The sequence below is a fragment of the Hemitrygon akajei genome, chromosome 28 (genome assembly GCF_048418815.1).
Source record: "Hemitrygon akajei chromosome 28, sHemAka1.3, whole genome shotgun sequence".
Lineage (NCBI taxonomy): Eukaryota > Metazoa > Chordata > Chondrichthyes > Myliobatiformes > Dasyatidae > Hemitrygon > Hemitrygon akajei.
The window spans coordinates 33,795,878-33,809,035 of NC_133151.1; the positions used below are offsets into that span (position 1 = coordinate 33,795,878).

Below are 13,158 nucleotides of genomic sequence, written 5' to 3' on the forward strand. Positions count from 1 at the left end.
ACTGGGACTGTTTTCCCTGGAGTGAAGGAGGCTGAGGGGAGAAATGACAGAAGTTTATAAAACTATGAGAGGTGTAGACAAGGTAGACAGTCAGAATCACTTCCCAAGGGTAGAAGTATCAATTATGAGAAGGCACAGCTTTAAAATGCTGGGGTGAGAATTTAAAGGTGGATTTCAGGGCAGGTAAGATTTCTGTTTCCGTACAGAGAGTGGTGAGGGCCGGGTTTGGGCTGCCATGGGGAGTGGTGGAAGTAGATATGATAATGACATTTAACAGGGTTTTAGATATGGCCATGAATATTCAGAGGATTGAAGCACATGAATTATACTCAGGCTGAAGAGATTTAGTTTCATTTGGCATCGTGTTCAGCACAGACAGAAGAAGGGCCTGTTCCTGTGCTGTACTGTTCTGTGTTCTCGGTGAGCCTCAGTGACGGGGGATTTATTAGCTGGGGTCACAGACAGGTGTATCTGTGGCAAGGAGACAGACTGCAGGATGGTGCATAACCTCCCTGGTACCAGGTTCAAGGATGTAACTGAACAAGTACAGGCCATTCTGAAAGGGCAGGGTGAGCAGCCAGAGGTCGTGTCCATATTGGTTCTAACAAAAGAGACAAAGTCCTGCAAAGAGACTTAGGGAGTTGGGGAAAAAGTTAAGTAGAGACTCTTGAGGGGGTGGGGGGGTATAATCCCAGTGTCACCTGCTAGCGAGGGAAGAAATTAAAAGGTGGTACAGTTATATGTGTGGCTAACAAGCCAGTGCAGGACGGAGGGTTTTAGTTACATGGATCATTGAGTTTTTTTTTCCAGGAGAGGAGATGGGAAGAGTGAAAGGTCAGTAGTGGTGTTGACGGATGTGGATTAACACAGAAAGTAAGTCCAAATAGATAAATTACAGTGTCTCAGTAGCACTACAAGTGGACAGATAAACAAATATTAGAAGTAAGAGAAAGAATAAAAAGTTACCACAAACAGTCTAACATGAGGGGTGTCATCACTTCCCCGGCTATAGGTTGACTCATTACAGAGCCGAGAGTCAGAATGACTTCATACAGCGGTCCTTGGAGCAGCGCAGTGATGTTAGTCTGTTACTGAAGATGCTTCTCTGTTCAGCCAAGGAGGCATGCAGAGGGTGAGAAACATTGTCCAGAATTGCCAGGATATCCATTGGATCCTTTGTTCTACCACGGCCTCCAGTGTGTCCAGTTTTACTCCAATAACAGAGTCAGCCTTTCTAATCAGTTTATTCTCACATGACATCACCCGTGTTGATGCCACTGGCCGAGGACACCACTGCATAGTTAGGCCAAGTTAATGAACACAGTGGCATTGAGGGCCTGAAGTGTGCTTGTATCAGTGCCGGGTGTGGAACAGTTAATGCAGACGTATTTAGAGCCTGGATTAGTACATGGCACAGTGATTCAGCCATTACAGATAAGGGCAGGACTGGTAGCTAAACATTCCAGGATTCAGATTCAGACTGTCCAGAGGGAGGCGAATGAGGTCGGGGGAGCTGTACTGCTGATCAGGCAGAATGTCACAAATTCAAGGTCATCCCAGAGGCTCATCCAGTGAGATAATGTGGGTGGAACTCAGGAATGAGAAAGGTGCAATCACTGTGATGGGATGAAACTGTAGGGCTCCCAACAGCCAGTAAGAGAGAGAGGAATAGATATGTCAGCAGGTAATGGACTGATGTAAAAACAACCGAGCATCTGTAGTGAATAATCTCCAGAAACTGACTGGGTCTCCCTTCCCACCTGTGACTTGGTTGGGGCATTATTTGTTAAGTGTTTTCAGCAAGGTTTCCTGAAACAGTATGTGGCAGGAACAACCAGTGTTCAAAAAGGAATTAGTCAGGACCTTCAGGGGAAATAACCTGCAGCGCTGTGGGGACAGAGATGCGAATGGGACTGTGGAAATGTAGAAGGAGCTGGTATAAACTTAATGGGTCAAATAGTCCAGATCATCCCAGAATGATCCTGTGACCAGTAATAGTCTGAAAAAATTATTCTAGTCTCCAGTGAATCTTCTAAGCTCCTAGTTGGACAAGATCAATTGTGTAATAAGGACACACTTCTGTAAAAACACTGACACCATATTCCAAGCACACTGAGCAGCCAGAGCACAGCACCGGCCAGTGAGGACACAGACCAGTACAACACCCGGCTCTCCACTACAAAGTTCAAAGCTGAGAGTAAATGTATTACCAAAATACATTTCTGCATTAAATACGCAACCCCGGGATTTATTTTCTTGTGGGTGTACTGTTGGTTTATTAGAGCTGTTCGGCAGGGTATAAACTAATTTGGCAGGGGCATGAGAACTGGCCTGAAAGGACTCAGGATAGTACAGATGGTAAAGAAAGAAAAGATAGCATGCAGTCACACTGTCAGGAAGAGCGAGCAGATGATAGGACATAACTGCAGCCAGCAGAGGGATGCAGAATCAATAAGGGTAGCAAATCCAATACTTGAAGTGTTAAACCTCAATGCACAGAGTATAAGAAATAAGGTGGATAATCTTATTGCTGTTACGGATTGTCATGTATAATGTGATCATCACGGAATCATGGCTGAAAAATATTTATAGTTGGGAGCTAAATGCCCAATTTAGACAAATCAGAGGGACAGTTAGGTAGGCATAGGGGATGGCATGGCTCTGCTGGTAAAGAATGGTACCAAATCAGTAGAAAGATGTGCCATATTGGAAGATGTTGAATCATTTTGCGTAGAGTTAAAAAAAACTGCAAGTGTAAAAGGACATTGATGCAGTTATAAACAGGCCGTCAACAGTTGTTTGGATGTGGACCACAGATTACAACAGGAAATAGAAAAGGCATGTCAAAAGGGCAATGTTATTGGAGATTTCATGAGAAATTTCAACATCCAGGTCAACTGGGAAAAACAGGTTGGAAATAGATAGCAAGAAAGTGAGTTTGTTGAATGCCTAAGCGATGGCTTTTCAGAGCAGTTTGTCATTGAGCCTACTAGGGAATCAGCTATACTGGATTATGTGTTATTTAATGAACAGGAGGCAATTAGGGAACTTCAGGTAAAAGAACCCTTAGGAAGCAGTGATCACAGTATCATTGAGTTGAACTTGAAATTGGATAGGGAGAGAGTACAGTCTGACATAGCAGTGTTTCAGTGGAGTAAAGGTAGTAACAGTGGTATGAGAGAGGAGTTGGCTAAAGTAAATTGGAAGGAGATGCTGGCGGAGATGGCAGCAGAGCAGCAAAGGTGAGAGTTTCTGAGAAAAATGAGGGAGATAAAGGATAAATGTATTCCAGAAACAAATAAATACTCAAATGGCAAAATAGTACAACTGTGGCTGACAAGGAAGTCAAAGCTAATGTAAAACCAAAAGGGAAGGCATAAAAAAAAGAAAAAAAATAGTCAGAATACAGAGGATTGGGAAGCTTCTGACAGCTTACAGAGAGCAACCTAAAGAGGATAAAGATTAAATATACAAGCAAGCTAGCAAATATTATCAAAGTGGATAGTTTAAGATTTTTCAAGAATGTAAAACATAAAGAAGAGATGAGACTGGATATTGGACTGCTAGAAGATCAGGCCAGAGAAATAATAATGTGTTGGGGGGGGGGGGGGTGGAGGAGATGGCAGATGAACTAAATGAGTATTTTCCATCAGTGGAAGATACTAGCCGTGTGCCAGATGTTGAAGGGTGTGAGGGGAGAGAAGGGAATGCAGTTATTATTATTATAAGGGAAAGATGCTCAAAAAGCTGAAAGACCTGAGGGTATAATCAGTCACCCGGACCAGATGAACTGCACCCTAGGGTTCTTGCAGAGTTAGCGGTAGAGATTATGGTGCCATTAGTAATGATCTTTCAAAACGTATTGGACTCTGGCATGGTGCTTGGGGAGTGGAAAATTGCAAATGTCACTCCACTCTTTAAGAAAGGAGGAAGGCGGCAGAAAGGAAATTATAGAGCAGTTAGCCTCTCAGTGGTTGGGAAGATGTTGGAGTTAATTGTTAAGGATGAGGTTATAGAGTATTGGAAACACAGGACAAGAAAAGACAAAGTCAGCATGGTTTCCTTAAGGAGAAATCTTGCGTGATGAATCTGTTGGAATTCTTTGAGATTGCACGCAGGATAGATAAAGGGGATGCAGCTTCTGTCATATATTTGGACTTTCAAAAGGCCTTTAACAAGGTGCTACACATGAGGCTGCTTACAAAGTTAATAGCCTATGGTATGACAGGAAAGTTACTGGTGTGGTTACAGCATTGGCTGATTGATAGAAGGCAGCAAGAGGGAATAAAAGGGTCCACTCTGGTTGGCTGCCAGTGAGTAGTGGTGTTCCGCAGGGGTCGGTGTTGGGACTATTTATTTTTATGCTGTATATCAATGAATTAAATGATAGAATAGATGGCTTTGTTGCAAGTTTGCAGATGACAAGAAGGCAGGTACTGTTCCAGAAACAGGTAGGCTGTAGAAGTACTTTGACAGATTAGGAGAATTGGCAAGACAATGGCAAAGGAAATACACTGTTGGAAAATGCATGGTCGTGCACTTTAGTAGTAGAAATAAATGTACAGACTATTTTCCAAATAGGGAGAAAATCCAAAAATCTGAGATGCAAAGGGACTTGGGAGTCTTTGTGCAGACCAACCTAAAGATAACTTGCAGGTAAAGTCGGAGGTGAGGAAGGCAAAAGCAATGTTAGCATTCACATCAAGCAGTTAGAATACAAGAGCAGGGATGTGATGCTGAGACTTTATAAGGCATTAGTGTGGCCTCACCTTGAGTATTGTGAAGAGTTTTGGGCTCCTCATCTAAGAAAAGATGTGCTGGCATTGGAAAGGTTCCAGAAGAGGTTCACAAGGATGATTCTGGGAAAGAAACAGTTATCATACGAGGAACATTTGACAGCTCTGGGTCTGTACTCACTGGAATTTCGAAGGATGGGGGTGGGGGGGGGAATATAATTTTGAATGTTGAAAGGCCTGGACTGTGTAGATGTGGAAAGGATGTTTCCTATGTTGGGGGAGTCTAGGTCTAAAAGGCACAACCTCAGGATAGAGGGGTGTCCATTTAAAACAGAAATGCGGAGAAATTCTTTAGCCAGCGTGCTCTGAATTAGTTCAATTTATAACCACAGGCAGCTGTGGAGGCCACGTCCTTGGGTGTATTTAAGGTAGAGCTTGATAGGCTGATGATTGGACATGGCTCGCTTCTCCACTCTGCACTGAACTAAGCATCTGTGCACAGACTCTCTTTGAGCATTTCAGTTCAATACGCTACAGAATTTGCTTGTGCTTATTGTTTGAAGGATTTGTCTTTCTTTCTGCACATTGGGTGTTTGATGGTCTTATTTTACTAGTGGGTTCTTTTGGCTTTCTTTGTTTCACGACAGCCTGTTTGAAACAAACCTCAAAGTTGTAGAATGTATACGTACTTTGATAATAAATTTACTTTGAACTTTGATTCAATTACCTGATGCTTGAGGGATAAAATAAGGACAAAAATTTAACAAAACTTAAAACTGGTGCTCCTTTAGTTACAGGCCAGGATGCAGAAGAGTGGAAAATGATAAATATTCTTTCTCTTTTTAAGAACTGCAATAGGGTCAAAAAAGGAAACTGTACCCTGGTGACTCTTACGTTAGTGCGAGGGATATTATTGGAAAAGATATTTAATGATAGGATCAGCTCAGACTTTATAAGGCATTGGTCCGATCACACTTGGAGTATTGTGAACAGTTTTGGGCAGCTTATCTAAAAAACGACATGCTCACATAGGAGAGGGTCTAGAGGAAGTTCACAAAAATGATCCTGGCAATAAAAGGGTTAATGAACAAGGATTGTTTGATGGCTTTGGGCCTGTACTCTCTGGACTTTAGAAGAATGAGGGAATCTCATTGAAACCGATCAAATATCGAAAGGCCTAGAATGGAGTGGGGAGGGTATTTCCGATAGTGGGGCAGTCTAGGACCACAGGGCACAACCTCAAAATACTAGGACATACCGTTAGAACAAAGATAAGGAGCAATTTCCTGAGTAAAGAGTGGTGAATCTGTGCTGCCTATGTCAGGATGTTGCTCATTGACTAGAGCTCAGCGTTTAACACCATCATTCCCACAGTCCTGATCAATAACCTGGTCCCTCTGCAATTGGATACTCGACCTCTTAACCAGGAGACCACAATCTGTGCGGATTGGTGATAATCCACACAGATTGTGTGGATTAATGGAGACGGGCTAACCCTTATTGGCATCAATGGATCTGGGGTTGAGAGGGTAAACAGCTTTAAGTTCCTCGGCAGCAACATACCCGAGGATCTCACGTGGTCTGTATGTACCTGCTGAGTGGTGGGAAAGGCACAACAGCGCCTCTTTCACTTCAGACCACTGAGGAAGTTTGCTATGGGCCCCCAAATCCTAAGAACTTTCTACAGGGGCACAATTGGGAGCATCCCGACTGGCTGCATCACAGCCTAGTATGGGATCTGTACCTCCCTTAATCGCAGAAGTCTGCAGAGTGTGGTGCGGACAGCCCAGCACATCTGTAGTTGTGAACTTCCCATGTTCAGGACATTTACAAAGACCAGTGTGAGAAAAGGGCCCGAGGGATCATTGTGGACCCAAGTCACCCCAAGCATAATCTATTCCAGCAGCAACCATCCGGGAAATGGTACTGCGGCATAAAAGACAGGACCAACAGGCTGCTGGACAGCTCCTTCCACCAGGCTATCAGACTGATTAACTCACGCTGATTTGAGGGAACCTCTATGTACATTGGCTGTTCTATTTATTATCAATTATTATAAATTACTATGATTGCACATTGCATATTTAGATGGAAACATAACGTAGATTTTTACTCCTCATGTACGTGAAAGATGCAAGAAATAAAGTCAATTCAAATTCAAATATCTCCTCCGCTGAGGAACAACACTGGCCCTGATGCACCTCAAGAATGTGCAGTTAGCCAACTGCTCTACTCCCTCTATACCCATGACTATGTGACTAAATATAGCTCAAATGCAATCTATAAATATGCTGTATACAACCATTGTCGGTAGAATCTCAGATGGAGATGATTGGACAAACAGGAGTGGGATATACCAGCTAGTTGAGTGGTGTCACAGCAACAACCTTGTGCTTAAGACAAAACAGCTGATTGAAGGAAGGGTAAGACGAGGGAACACGAAACAATCCTCATAGAGGGATCAGAAGTGGACAGTGAACAATTTCAAGTTCCTGAGTGTCAATATCTCTGAGGATCTATTGATGCAGCTACAGTATAAAGAAGACAAGACAGCGGATATATTTCATCAGGAGTTTGAAGATATTTGGTTTGTCACTTTAAAACACCCAAAAGCTGCTGTAGATGTATTCTATATATTATTTATAATATTTCTGTTTTTGCACTATTTTAATTTACTTAATATATATATCCATATACATATATACAGTAATTTATTTATTGTTTCTATATTATCAAGTCCTGCATTGAACTGCTGCTGCTAAATTAACAAATTTCCTGACACCTGCCGGTGGTAATAAACCTGATTCTGGTTCTGACTCTGAATTCATCCCCACAGACGGATGTGGCCAATTCATTGGGTATATTAGATAGATAGATAGATAGATAGATACTTTATTCATCCCCATGGGGAAATTCAACTTTTTTCCAATGTCCCATACACTTGTTGTAGCAAAACTAATTACATACCATACTTAACTCAGTAAAAAAAATGTGATATGCATCTAAATCACCATCTCAAAAAGCATTAATAATAGCTTTAAAAAGTTCTTAAGTCCTGGCGGTAGAATTGTAAAGCCTAATGGCATTGGGGAGTATTGACCTCTTCATCCTGTCTGAGGAGCATTGCATCGATAGTAACCTGTCGCTTAAACTGCTTCTCTGTCTCAGGATGGTGCTATGTAGAGGATGTTCAGAGTTATCCATAATTGACCGTAGCCTACTCAGCGCCCTTCGCTCAGCTACCGATGTTAAACTCTCCAGTACTTTGCCCACGACAGAGCCCGCCTTCCTTACCAGCTTATTAAGACGTGAGGCGTCCCTCTTCTTAATGCTTCCTCCCCAACACGCCACCACAAAGAAGAGGGCGCTCTCCACAACTGACCTATAGAACATCTTCAGCATCTCACTACAGACATTGAATGACGCCAACCTTCTTAGGAAGTACATTCGACTCTGTGCCTTCCTGCACAAGGCATCTGTGTTGGCAGTCCAGTCTAGCTTCTCGTCTAACTGTACTCCCAGATACTTGTAGGTCTTAACCTGCTCCACACATTCTCCATTAATGATCACTGGCTCCATATGAGGCCTAGATCTCCTAAAGTCCACTACCATCTCCTTGGTCTTGGTGATATTGAGACGCAGGTAGTTTGAGTTGCACCATATCACAAAGTCCTGTATCAGTTTCCTATACTCCTCCTCCTGTCCATTCCTGACACACCCCACTATGGCCGTGTCATCAGCGAACTTCTGCACATGGCAGGACTCTGAGTTATATTGGAAGTCTGATGTGTACAGGGTGAACAGGACCGGAGAGAGTACGGTTCCCTGCGGCGCCCCTGTGCTGCTGACCACCGTGTCAGACCTACAGTCTCCCAACCGCACATACTGAGGTCTATCTGTCAAGTAGTCCACTATCCAATCCACCATGTGAGAGTCTACTCCCATCTCCGTTAGTTTGTGCCTTAAGATCTTGGGCTGGATGGTGTTAAAGGCACTAGAGAAGTCAAGGAATGTAATCCTCACAGCACAACTGACCCCCTCTAGGTGAGAGAGTGATTTCTGCAGCAAATACATGATAGCATCCTCCACTCCAACCTTCTCCTTATACGTAAACTGAAGAGGATCCTGGGCGTGCCTGGTTTGTGGCCTCAGATTCTGTATTATCAGCCGCTCCATGGTCTTCATCACGTGCGACGTCAAGGCAACAGGTCTGAAGTCATTCAACTCCTTTGGTTGTGGTTTCTTCGGTACCGGGACAATACAGGATGTTTTCCACTGTCTGGGTACTCTTCTCTGCTCCAGGCTCATGTTGAAGATGCGCTGTAGTGGTTCTCCCAGCTCAGTCGCACAGGCCCTCAGTAATCGTGGGGTAACTCCATCCGGTCCAGCCGCCTTGCTGGTACAGATCTTCCTCAGTTGACCTTCCACCTGTGCAGCCGTAATCCTGGGCGTGGGCAAGGTCTCCTGTGAGTGGCTATTTTCCTGTGAGGGAAGTAAGCCTGGTGTGGATTTCTGCGGTGAGGATGAGATTGAGCTGTCGAACCTGTTGAAGAAGTTGTTCAGCTGGTTCGCTTTGTTTGAATGTGGAGGTTCTTGATTGTGGGGTGGGGGCGGGATAAAAGTGTTTCAGAGGGTTTAGAGATCTGTCATGATCTCTTATTACTTGCAGAATGGGGCAGCAGATGTGATGGGCCAAATGGCCTAATTCTGCTCCTGTGTCTTATGTTCCGATGGTCTCGGAGCAGCTGCAGGACATTTCAAAGGGAAGGTTGAGCAGCCGGACATCGTGGTGGACGGTGCATGTTGGTAATAGCAACGTAGGGGGGAGGAGGGATGTGGTCCTGTGCAGTGAATTTAGAGAAATAAGACAGAAACTAAAAACTAGTAAGCTCTATATTACTCCCAGTGACACTTGTTAGTGCAGGAAGATATAGACAGATACCACTGATGAATGTGTGGCTGAGGAGCTGGTGCAGAGGGCAGAGTGCAGGTTTCATGGATCAATGGGACATCTTCTAGCGATGGGTAGGCAGAAAACAGTTCAGTCCCCAGAGTCTTCTAGGGAAGGAACCGTTTTCTCCATCCTGAAACAGCACGGAATAGTTTTGACGTGACAGGGTGGAGGTTGAACGGGTGAGCTGATGGAGGTGGATAAAATTATGTGAGGCATACAAGGTTTAGAGAGACAGAGACTGTTTCCCGTGGTGTGGCTGCCTAAAGCTAAAGGGAATAGTTGTAAGGTGAGAGGGGGGTGGTTTAAAGGGGATCTGAAGGGTAAATATTTGACACAGAGAATAGCTGGTATCCCGAATGAGCTGCCAGAGGAGGTGGTGGAGGCAAAAACACACAAAGTCTCTGTTCATGAACACTTCCCTGGAACCTGTCATTACTGTGTTCATCCTGCCCTGGTTTAACTCCCCGACGCTGGGTCCATTGTTGTTTTCCATCTGTATGAACGATTAGGATGAGAATGTGGTAAACTGGTTCAGCAAGTTTGTAGATGACACCAAGATTAGCGGCATGATGGACAGCAAAAGTGGCTAGCAAATCTTGATGTCGGATGTGGACCAGTTGGAAAAATGAAGGAGGTTACAATCTGGAACACACTGCCTGTGGGGATGGTGCAGGACCATCTGAATGAGCATTTGAATCACCAGTGCAGGGTAGGAGATAGACCAAGTGCTGAGTTAGTGCAGACAGATTCTTGATGGTCAGTGTAGACATGCAGAAAACACTGACTGTGAAAGTTCAGTGGGAACCTAAAACACAGAACTTTAGGATGAACTTACCTAAAACACTCAGAACCCAGGACAATTGATTTTTAAACAACAACACACACAAAATGCTGGTAGAAAACAGCAGGCCAGGCAGCATCTATAGGGAGAAGCGCTGTCAACGTTTCGGGCCGAGACCCTTCGTCAGGACTAACCGAAAGGAAAGATAGTAAGAGATTTGAAAGTAGTGGGAAATGCGAAATGATAGGAGAAGACCGAAGGGGGTGCGATGAAGCTAAGAGCTGGAAACGTGACACATCCCATTCCCATTCTGATATGTCTATCCATGGCCTCCCCTACTGTCAAAATGAATCCAAACTCAGGTTGGAGGAACAACACCTTATATACCGGCTGGGTAGCCTCCAACCTGATGGTATGAACATTGACTTCTCTAACTTCCGTTAATGCCCCTCCTCCCCTTCTTAGCCCATCCCTGACATATTTAGTTGTTTGCCTGTTCTCCATCTCCCTCCTTTCTTTCTCCTGAGGCCTCCCGTCCCATGATCCTTTCCCTTCTCCAGCTCTGTATCACTTTCGCCAATCACCTTTCCAGCTCTTAGCTTCATCCCACCCCTTCCGGTCTTCTCCTATCATTTTGCATTTCCCCCTCCCCCCACTACTTTCAAATCTCTTACTATCTTTCCTTTCGGTTAGTCCTGACGAAGGGTCTCGGCCCGAAACATTGACAGCGCTTCTCCCTATAGATGCTGCCTGGCCTGCTGTGTTCCACCAGCATTTTGTGTGTGTTGTTGTTTGAATTTCCAGCATCTGCAGATTTCCTCTTGTTTGCACAATGGATTTTTGTTGGACAAAGGTATTAATGCATTAGGTTTAATAGTGAATCAACCCCCTCAAAAGGCTACCAAAATGCATCCATTCTCTGTGCACCAGTAACAAGACTTTTAAGTGGGAATTTGGTGAAGAACACTGGTTAATATTAACAGAGATGTCAGACAGCTTGGTCACGATGGAAGGGTGTAAATATCTTCTCAGAGGATAAGGGGTTCAGTGGAACAAGCTCACAGCTGAGAATGAAGGTAACAAACCCCACTGCAGTTATGGACTGCTGTGGTCAGGGTTGTCCAGGACAGAAACAGACCCTCTGGCCCATCACATTTATGCTCCCCATCACGCACAGCAACAATAATCCCACTTTCCTGCATTAGTTTCATATCCCTCCAGGCCTTGCTTACCAAAGTACCTGTGCATGTGTCTCTAATATTGTTACACAGTTCCCTGTATGTGGCATCACAGGTAGACAGGGTTGTGTGTTCTACTTGCCTTATCGGCCAAAGAACTGCCTCTCATTGGAATTGTACAAAACTGTGTAAAGACAGATTTAAAGGGGATCTGAAGGGTACACACTTCACACAGAGAACAGCTGCTATCCTAAATCAGCTGCCAGAGGAGGTGTGGGGGCAGAAACCCACAAAGTCTCTGTTCATTAAACCTTCTCCGGAACCTGTCATTCACTGTGTACATGCTGCCCTGGTTGAACCGCCCAGAATAGAGTCAGTGATTTATACAGAACTGAAACCGTCCCTTCGGTAAAACTCATCCACGCCGACCAAGTTGTCGACCTGAACTCGTCCCATCCGCCTGCATGAGGCCCGTGTCCCTCTCAACCTTTCCTATCCACGTAACTGTGCAAATATGGTTTAAATATTGTACCTGAGGCAGAGAGCCGGTGCGGTGAGGCGCTGACAGACACTCACTGTTCCGTGGGCAGGAAGAGGAGAGGCCGATTCCCACAGTGGAGACCGAAAACCAAAGTACGACAACCCAGCGCCCACCATCCTGGACCGGACCGTTCCCCAGGAAACGACGTCGGTGAAGGTGGGACCGCTATGACGTCAACTCGTCACATATCGGCAACACGCAGCACGATATCACGTGATCCCGAGTCATCAGCCCGGGAGGCGGGACAGAGAGAGCTGTCAATCAGTCGAGACGCTTAAGAAATTACGAGCATTGCAACAGAGTGGGCACAGGGGGGACTTTCCGGGAACGGTAACCCCACCCCCACCCACGGGAATTGAGTGTGTTATAGACAGTAATTTTAATTTGACTCTTCAGTGTTATAAATATTTCATATTTCATATTTTCTATATTTTTGTGTGGATAATCTTTTATAAATTGGGCTAAAAATACATTTAAACTAGATTACTGAACCCTTCATCAAAAGAACATTCCGAAAAAATATTGTCAAAGCCAAAATTTTAAGCCAAACTAAGTTAACAGAAATATTTAAAACCTGCAGCACAATACAGCCCCTTCAGCCCACAAAGTTGTGCTGAACATGTCCCTACCTTAGAAATTACTAGGCTTACCCATAACCCTCTATTTTCCGAAGCTCCATGTACCTATCGAAAAGTCTCTTAAAAGACTCTATCGTATCGCCTCCACCACCGTTCCAGCAGCCCATTTCACGCACTTACCACTCTGAGTAAAAAACTTATCACTGACATCTCCTCTGTACCTACTCTCCAGCATCTAAAACCTGCGTCCTCTTGTGGCAGCTAATTCAGCTCTGGGAAAAAGCCTCTGACTATCCACACGATCAATACCTCTCATCATCTTATACACCTCTATCTGGTCACCTTTGATACTCCGTCGCTCCAAGGAGAAAAAGCTGAGTTCACTCAACG

General features: G+C 44.4%; 1 protein-coding gene across 4 annotated transcripts in view; it reads right to left on the bottom strand.

Annotated features, from left to right (window-relative positions):
- Positions 1–12,321, bottom strand: part of LOC140717813 (histone H3) — a 42,612-nt gene extending 30,291 nt beyond the window's left edge. For 3 of the 4 annotated variants that reach the window (XR_012096620.1, XR_012096619.1, XM_073031534.1), the window contains exon 1: positions 12,182–12,321. The gene's annotated coding sequence lies outside the window, so the exon portion shown is untranslated. Of the gene's footprint in view, positions 1–4,769; positions 4,860–12,181 lie in introns of all 4 variants that reach the window. The other variant, XM_073031535.1, reaches the window with a different exon arrangement.
- Positions 12,322–13,158: the final 837 nt, after the last annotated feature.